The sequence below is a fragment of the Poecilia formosa genome, unplaced genomic scaffold (genome assembly GCF_000485575.1).
Source record: "Poecilia formosa unplaced genomic scaffold, Poecilia_formosa-5.1.2 Scaffold363, whole genome shotgun sequence".
In the NCBI taxonomy this organism is placed as follows: Eukaryota; Metazoa; Chordata; class Actinopteri; order Cyprinodontiformes; family Poeciliidae; genus Poecilia; species Poecilia formosa.
Window position 1 is genome coordinate 487,169 of NW_006800302.1, and position 9,788 is coordinate 496,956.

Here is a 9,788-nt window from a genome sequence, read left to right on the forward strand (position 1 = left end):
CTGTGTAAAAAAAAAACTATGAAGGTTTGTTGGCAAACTGCAGGAAATGTACAGATCAAAGTGATGACATCACGTTTTGAATTGCACTGAAGTCAAATTAAAACCATATGATTGGTGGATGCAATTTTCCCATTTTCCATTTGGAGCTTTAACCTGCCGAAGTATTGGACGCAGTGTGGAGCACTTAAGAGTAATTTGTTGGGCGGATTACAAACGCAGATCCATCATCAATCATCATGCAACATAGACAAACATATTTATTAGAATTTTAAAACCATGTAATCCATGTTGACAAACAGTGTGACTGAATCCAAGAAAAAAAAAAAATCAACCCAGATAGGAAAAGTGTATTTTATTTAAAAAAAACAAAAACAAAACGTTAAATTGCTACAGAGAGAAGAGTGACTAAATATGCATCAATTCATAAATGCAACTTTTAATCTTCTTTTTGAATCAATGAAATGCTGTTCTATATGAGCAAAGTGGATTTAAGTGTAACCTTTTATTCCTCATTGAACAAGCTAGCTATACAAAACATGTTCATTATATTTTTTTTGAACAAAATCTGTCAGTTCTGCCTATTTTAGGGCCTCTTGTCACTTTAAATCTAAATAAGCTGCTGTTGGTCACGCCCTCCAACTAAACGTTTACATTCGCACATGACAATGGCTGCAATTACACAACCGTACATCTTTGAAAAGCATCAGTGGAGCCTCCTGCAGCAAGTGGTTTCTGAATGGTAAGTCAACAACAAAACACTTTGTCTTTTCCAGAAGCTTCTGCTTGAGTTGCTAGGCAACGGGGCGGGGCTTTGCTGGGGTTGCTAGGTAACGGGACAGCGCCTGCTGATTTGTTACATTCCGAAGGTTATCAGACACTAGAGAATATTATTGCCAGAAGTTGTCTCTGTGTTTTTTTTTAAACACTTGTGCTGTTTTTAGAAGCCAAATCTATACCCAAATGAAAGTACAAAAAACATGCGAAACGTAAATTTTGCACAATACATCGCCTTTAAAGTAAATTAATGGTTCTGAAACCTTTGACAAACTGAAACTATGCACACCATTTTAGAAAAGCTATGGCAAAACTCCACGTACTTTTGTTTCAGCCCTCTGGAGGACAACCTCTGGTCCGGCCCGGCACTGGTACTACAAGGCCTTCACACTAAACAGAAAACAAATACTGTAGCCATAAAGGACCTGGCAAAAGGAGAGCAGCAGCTGCGGCTGCGTCTGTGGCCCAAAGTCCTTTGAGAGTATTCTTTAATCCTGACACCTGCAAGCCATTTTATCATGATTTACAGTGGAGGGGCGGGGGGTAAATGCTGGCTGGGGGCAGAGGGGGCGACCAGAGGAACTGTTTTCACAACAACTGATGCAAAACACAGCGCTGCTCCGGCCAGGGATTTGTAGTTTGTTGTGCAGAACGATAACATGTTGAATTTAATTTGAGCAGGAAAGCTTTGTAGAAAGTCCTGCTCTGATTTACAGACAAGTGGTCTGAGAGAGCAGAAGAGCTAATGAATGAATGAATGTTTTTTTTGTGTCTCTGTGTGAAACCAGCTGAAGATAAATTGGCCGGAGGTTTTGGGACAGGATAGGGAATTCACTTAAATGATCATTAGCGGGATCTCTGAAGGCCAGTTTAAAGTCGCTCAGCTGCTCAGCCATCACGCCTTGATGCTGCGCTGTCGTTCACATCCATTCACCGCCGCGTGCATCATTACTTTTGTGTGTGTGTGAGTTCACCACATGCTGGATTACTTTGGGCTTGGACATGCTGAATCTGTTTCTGTGTCATGTAGCAGCTGTAATTGCCTGTGACAAACAGTCCTCGTTTGTGGTGCAGCTGAATCTAAGTTGGTGAGTTTTTTTTTTTTTAAAGCGCATCTTGCTCGGATCAGAAACAAAGGTTACAGTGCAAATTATAGGGATGACACTGGAGATCACAATTCAAAACAAAACAAAAAAAGATAAATTCAGAATGAACTCATGTCTTCAATTCTGAATGAATCCTTTTTTTTTTACCCTCAGATATGTTTCATTTAGACGCTGAAGCCAGGAATGAGCTGAATTTGCTGGTTCTGACGTGTTTTTCTTATCAGATTTCTCAAACTCCCCTGCTCCAAAAACGCACTTATTCAGCTCCAAAAATACCACATTCAGTTTAGCTAAGAAACTAAGTCGTTGTCTGCTGCAATTAGCAAGACCTTCTGAGAAGTATAGCTTTTCATTTCAGTGAGCAGAATGATCAAAACGTTGGATTAAAAACCGTCAGCAACAGATTTTTTTAAAAGCCTGAAGTGTCTGGAAACTGAGCAGAAGGAAAAATCACACTTTAAAACCTGGTTTACATTGTCCTTTAAATTTTTACAAGAGAAATCACACTGCAGTGGTCTCTCTTAAAATTTAAACTTCCTGCCTGTTCTGGGAAACTAAACATGTTTTGTTTTGGCATTTGAAAGCTGGACTCTACCTCTGTTTCCTCGTCTGTGGCGAAAACACATGGCTTAGGGTTTATCCAGTATATAGTAAATAATAAAAGTGCTGTATTGTAAAGAAAATTTATTCTAAAAGGGGACCATGTCCAACAGCCTGAAATCATAATACTCCTGGTAAAGATGTGCAAATACTCTTAAAATTAATCCTTTATTTTAGTTGTATAACATCATCGAATATGAGCCAAAGCCCTCTTTTATTCTCAGTTTGAATACATTTTCAGTGAGTTTAACAAAAATAATCACTGCTGCACTAGTACTTCTAAGAGTTCCTATTAATTTAATGTATTTGAAGTGATGTGTAAGAAGATTTAATTTGGCGTTTCTTTAGTAATGACTTCACAAACAAGACAATTTTTCTAGCCTTTCTTCAAAATACAAAAAACATCTTTCACGTATGGCAGGCATGCCATGAATTTTAAAAATCAGGGAATAACTACACGATAACTACTCACCTGAACCTGTCCATGTCAATATTCAAAGCAACAATAAAAAAAGTTTAAAACTAGTTTAACTTTGAGAAAAAATGTTAGTGAAAAAATAATGACTCCATTAGCAGTCAGTCTTGCAACAAATCTAAAGAGGCCTCTGACTGAAGACAATTCCTGTCATGGTAATGCCTCAATTTCTGGGCAGCAGAGAGCACAATAACATATAACAGTAACATGTTCTGAATGATACAGTCAGTTGTTGGGAAACACAGCTAATCCACTCCATTTGTTTTTGCTACCCCTCTTCAAATCTCTGAACGGTTATAAAGTCGAGCGGAGAGACATTAGAGTTTGGGATTTGATCCTTGACCACCGTGATCGATGGAAGAGACCGTTTGAACTCCTTGCTTCTCTCTGCTCTCTGGTCCATGAGGCCTCCATCTCAACTCCTCTGGGATTCGGGGTCAGAGTTCAGCTATTATTTGATCTTTTTAGATGCTAATCAGCTGCTCTCAGTTGTAAAAACAATACCTTGTTGCCACGGTTCTGCATCATAGCAACTGTCAAAAAATAAAAAATAAGAGCAGAAATCCTTCCAGCTGCACAGCTTTCAAACCCAGAGGGAATAATTGTCCAAAAGTTAATACCATAAATAAATAAAATACAAACAGAAGTTTACAAAGAGAACAAACTACAACCGATCTTTTTGCAAAACCATTTTCCCAATTAGAATTGAGTTTTTCCCAAGCATAATTTCCATTTATTCTTTTTTACAATATGTAACATTTCTTAAATGTCCTTAAATTTTATTGAAGATTTCTTAAAAATATAACTGGCTTCCCAATCCAACCTTAAATGCTCATGTAGAACTGTCCTATTATTTATGTCCTATTATTTATCGTACTTTCCATTAAAGCTGTCAGATTTTTGTAATGTTTAACTGGAAATTGTTGTTCACTGGTTGCAAATCTTTATTGAAAGCTCATTGAGAAACTTCACTAATGTACAGAAAAAGACTCTGTAGGTGAGTTGCTCTAAATGATACAACAATATTTATTAAAATGATACAGTACTCCAGAAGTCGATATGATGTATGTAATCAAATGTTGTGCATAGTGTATTTTAGCACAATTAGATGCATTTTGACACTTTTTATATTTGCTGGAAAAATAAATTCAGAGATGGGAGGAGATCTGGTTGCATAATGAAACTTTTCTCTTAAAGCAAACTGGTGCAGTAAGTTATGTTGGGAGGAAAATGACACCAATTTTATCCAGATCTGGACTTTTCAGCTCATCATAATGTCTCAGCGTTTTCTATGCGTGTTGCTCAAGCTGTGACCTTTTCTGTTTCCTCCTCTGAGCTTTTGCACCAGATGAGTCAAACACACACATATTCTTTTGACCTTTATTTATACAGGTTACCTCATTGAGATCCAATATCCTATTTGCATGAGAGACATATAAATTCCTTGCAAAAGTATTCATACACTCGGATGTTTTACCCTTTTTATTTCTTTAACGTATGAACAAAATGTTACTTTTTTAAAAATAGAAATTTACAAAAAAAAATGTCTTTAATGTGAAAGTCAAAACAGATTTCTACAAAAGAAGGGCAATTAAAGACAGGTATTTATGTCAAAATAAGTGACTGACCTAATTTAACAGAGGTCCAGCCAATTGGTGCCAGTAATCTGACAATAATGGAGATAAGGGACTGTGGTATAAAAACAAGTGTGTCTGGTCTATCAGTGTTCCTGGCTACCATTAAAGCATGAGGACTCCAAGATAATCAAGGAAAAGGTTATTGAAAAGCATAGGTCAGGGGATGGATACAAAAAAAAAATCATGCTGTCCTCACAAACTGAGTAACTGTTGAAGAAGAAAACTCATATCAAAGCTTAGAAAGTTCTTTATTGAGATGAAAATGTTGTTTTTGGCCATCAGACAAGACACCCAACAACTCCACATCACCACAAACACACCATCCCCACTGTGAAGCATAGTGGTGGCAGCATCATGCTGTGGGGGGATGGTTCTTGGTAGTTGGTCTTGGAAGACTTGTGAAGGGAGAAGATAAAATGATTGCAGTGAAATGTGCATTTTCTAGCTAAAGCTATATATAAATGACAGCAAGTTGTGTGTTCTGGAGTGGTCCAGTCAAAGCTCAAACCTCAATCTGATAGAGAATTTGTGGCAGGGCTTGAAAAGGACACTTCACAGCTAATCTCCATGCAACCTTACAGAGCTTGAGTTTTTCAAGGAAGATTAAAGTAAAACTGTAGAGTCCATATGTGCCAGATTGAGACCATCGGTGTGTCAACTAAATACTGACTTAAAGGTGCAGTATGTAGCTTTTAGCAAATATTTTGTAACATATTTGTTGAAATTGTCTCTATGCCTTGAAAGTATAATACGAGACAGAGAATCTGTGAAAAATTCATGCTCTTCTGCCTTCTCCCACGCCTATCTAGAAACAACCAATCACAGTCAGGAGGCGGGTCTTTGTGCTGTCAATTCACGGATTATCTGTCTCATATTATATATTACATGGTGACAGTTTTACCAAATATGTAAAAAACACTTTCAGAGTTACATACTGCAGCTTTAAAGAGGATTCATATTTATACTAATTTCAGTATTTTGTAGAAGTTAGTTTGTACTTTTTCTCCTCAAAAAAGCTTTATTTTATTCATCGCAATTGATTTGTGAAAGCAACAAGAAGGGTAAAGCATCCAAGTGTGCTGAGTACTTTTCACTGTATAACAACGTCATCGCCACACATATGAAGGCTGCGTCAAATGCGTTTATGATTGCAGTGTTCCTCTGACTGCTGATAGTTTGTGTTGTTGTGTGGGCAGCCGTCCCGACAGGCCGAGCGTACCTCGGCTGCGGTAATGAAAGAGCAGCTTTTCATCACAACGTGCAGCTCAGATGCGGAGCCAAACAATCAACATGCCCCGCAGATCATTTATTTCCACCACTTTCCATTATTTCATGTAGTGTTGCGTAAATCACGGAGGCGGACTGGCTGAGCCACCCAACGCACTTCCCTAACGCAAACCATGCAGAGGACATCGGATACCTACCATGTGACCTCCAGATCTTTATCTCTCAGATTCCACATGAGCAGGTTATTTAATATCCATCAACTGAATCCTAAATCAAGCCGAGGCATCTATAAAGAGCAGAACATGCGTTGGATCCCGGCAAAAACGTGGGCTTTTTGAGGCAATCAATGATCATAAATCTGTTGTAACATATTCTATTTATTCTTGGATAGAAGTTTTATGGCTTCACTGTAAACTTTTAGATGATTCATAGTTATTCTGAGGCTCTGGATCCCAGTAAAGTCAGGATTAATAACAATTGCCTAAGCAACTGGTTGCTGTTTTTGGCATTTAGCAACAAGTCATTTGAAATTTTTATTGCCACATAACTTTTCTGTTTCTCTTGTTTTGTTTAAAAGCAAAATTGGGGGATTTATCTCGGCAGTACATGATTGTCTTCATCATCTCGTTTATTCAAAGCTCTGCTAAAGCGAAAGAGAGGAACAATAGTGGTTGAATCTGTCCAAAATGCATAAGGAAAGTGTAATCTATAGCATTTACTGTGCAGTGAGAACAGAGAGGCATAATAAAACACCTTACAGCGTCGTAAAACAGACACTCAGCTTCTATTCAAACACTTTTTTGTCTGCCTTTTCTCCCCTCTGAGCTCCATTCCCAGAGATGACACTGTCATATTTTGAAACATCTCTTTCTTTCTCTCCCGGCTGGCATCGGTACGCTTTCCTCCGTTTCCCTGTTTCTGTTTTGTTTAGGACCACACAGAGGGATGACATGTTGGAGGCAGATCCAGGCTGGGTGGCCCGGCTGCAGGAAAGATGTGGGTGACAGGATCAGCCTTCAGCAGACTATGGCAGTAATGCGTGCAGACAGTGTAAAACCAGTCCTTTGGAGACCTGGAGAAAGAGCAACGCTTGCAATTCTGAACAAATGCAGTTTGAAAACAGAAGGAGGGGGTTCTGTTTGGGACTCTGGACTCTCATGCACTACTAATGTCTTTAAACATGCTTGGCAATAGAAGCAACTCTAAAGTATCAAATGTGAATTTCCCACCTGCTGTGAAAGGAATGTCGCTTATGGAGAAGGATTGGAAATTAAAATCTGACTTCAGTGGAAATATTTAACAAAAAATGCATTTGGTGAAGTACTCAGCCACCAGAATTGGATTTTGCATCATTTCTGTGATTTTGCATCACCAAATGCATTTTGGTGATGCAAAATGCACAATTTTGCACTAAAATGCACCTTTTTTTTGTAAAAAAAAAAAAAAAAAAAATGCATCTGCTGAAGTACTCAGCCACCAGAATTGGATTTTGCATCATTTCTGTGTTTCAGGCAGGTTAGACAGCATGAATCCAGAGAGAAAATGGTAATTTGTTCAGTCATTAGAGACTCGAGACTTGACTTGTTCTTGGGAAAATGCCGTCTGAATATCTCTGTAAACATGTACTAAGAGCAAAGCATGTAAAGCGTTTCCAATTGACAGAGAAGTAAAGCTGTGTAAATATAAGTTTTAGCTGTTTACCCCATTTTACTTTTATATCAGACAATAATATGATCGGAAATGCTTAGATTCTAGCGCAATCACCTTCTTCTCTGTAAATAACCATCCAATGCAAAGGTGATAACAGGTTTTTAACGGTTCGTATAAGAGCATAAACAAAAATTACCAGACATTTTTCAGACCGGATGTTTCTAAGATAACAGAAGTTGACGCTGAAATTGTCTCCTCTCTGATTAGCCGTTAGCTTCAGCGATCCAATCTGGATTTATTCAAAAGGAAGAAGTTTATTATTAACAGGTTTTCACATGTTTACAGCACAACTTTTGAATTATCCCTTTAATATCGAAGAAGCGTTAAATAAAATTATTTCTTTGACTCGTCTCGTTTTAATTTTAAAGTCCATATCGATAACACACAGATCTGCTCTGTTCTGGGACTCGCTGCTTAGCTCGTTAAAAGCAATGAGCTGCTACTAATCTGTTGCAGCCCTTGAAACAGTTCAAGCTGAAGTTTCCCCTTTTTAAACACTCTGGCTTTGCAGAAACCAGAGATGGCTCTTTTCCTGATAATCAGCTTGTTGCATTTAGCAAGTACTTAACAAAACAAATGGCCCGACTGTGTGTTTTTGTGAGAGTGTGTGTGAGTCAGGGAGGAAGAGGGAACTCCAGTGATGCTGGATTTTGTCAAGCCTGGAGAGCAGAGAAAATAGAGCAGAAGTGTCATCACAAACAGGCCCCTGGATCCCGGCGGCCCCCACATTCTTCCTCTGGATGAAGAATGGTGCGACTCACAGTTGTTTATTTTGTTTTCTATCTTGTCTTAGCAACCTCGTTTTAATGAGAGGGAGTAATTCCACATTGAGGTCTGCTCTCTGTTCATTTCCTGCTAACTTCTTCAGAGACAACTCTTTATTTTGTTGTATCGCCACAGCTGCGTAAACGTGGCAAGCTGGGAATCTTGCACAATGAACTGATGCAGAAACTGATTAAATTAGCTTAGTTTTTTACTCGGTCTAAACGTCTGTTCATTGCGATTGAAAAACAGTTTTGATGTTGTTTTTGACTGCTGAGTTATGAATATCCCCAGAGTAAACAAATTAATATGTTTATCTGACGCAGAGTGCTGGGAAAATAGTTTTTTAATCTGTTTTTGATTTTTTTTTTTCATACTTAAATGTTTCAGATTATCAAATAACTTAGAGTTAATGCAGCATGTGGGACCTGTTTGGCAACATGAAGTGGGTTAAGCCAGGTATCTGAAACAGCAACACATCATACCTCAGGGTTTCCCTCAGTGTATATTATAAGCCTGGCGGGCCACCAGGCTTTACTTGTGCCCTCATCAGGCTTAGCTTTGTTAATTTATTAAGGTTTTTTAATGATTGCCTTTAAAAAAAACTTTAAAAAAAACTTTATAGTTGGCTTTTAGGTATTAATCTTCTAGTCTTCCAAAAATGCATAACTATCAAATAATATTTTCAAATTTCCTGTCAACTTTAAACATTTTTAACTCAAAAACACAATGGGTGGCTGCATGACCGTAGCGCCCTGAGCACCGGGCTTAGAAAGTTTTTTGGGGGAAACTCTGTATCTATTATGTAAAATTTTTCTTCTTCAGTTTGACCTGTACTGCTTCTAAAAGCACCACCCAGCTGTTTTTTGGCAATAACTTATTGTTTTTTGGTGTCTTGAAAGTGAGCCATTTCAAAAACCTCCTGATTGTTAAGTCACATTCCATGGGTGCTGCACCGTTACCTAGCAACCCCAGACCCGTTACCTAGCAACCCTCGTGGGACTCCAGGACATTTGCTCAGCTGGTTTTTATTGCTGTATGCACTGTACGAGGTCTCCTGGAAAAGATAAGTGTTTTGTTGCTGAATTACCATCTAGAAACCACTTGGTGCAGGAGGCTCTACTAATGCTTTTCAAAGATGTACGGTGGTATAATTGCACATCTGATTGCAGCCATTTTTACGAGCGAGTGTAAACATTGAGTTGGGGGCGTGGCCAGCTGCAGCTTCTTTGGATTTAACGTGAGAAGATGCCCTAAAACAAAATAGCCAGAGCTGATTATCTAAGAATGATTTTTTGTATATAAAAAATGTAATGAACACGTTTTGTTTAGCCCATAGACCTATCCTCGCCTGTTCAAGGAAGCACAGTAGGTGTATAATTCATTTTCTTAAGGGGCTTTAGTTGTTTGTTCAAGAGACTGGATACTGAAATCAACAGGTAATTTGTAATTAATTGGGAGTTACTTAAATAGGAAAGTAAAGGAGGTAAGAATTTG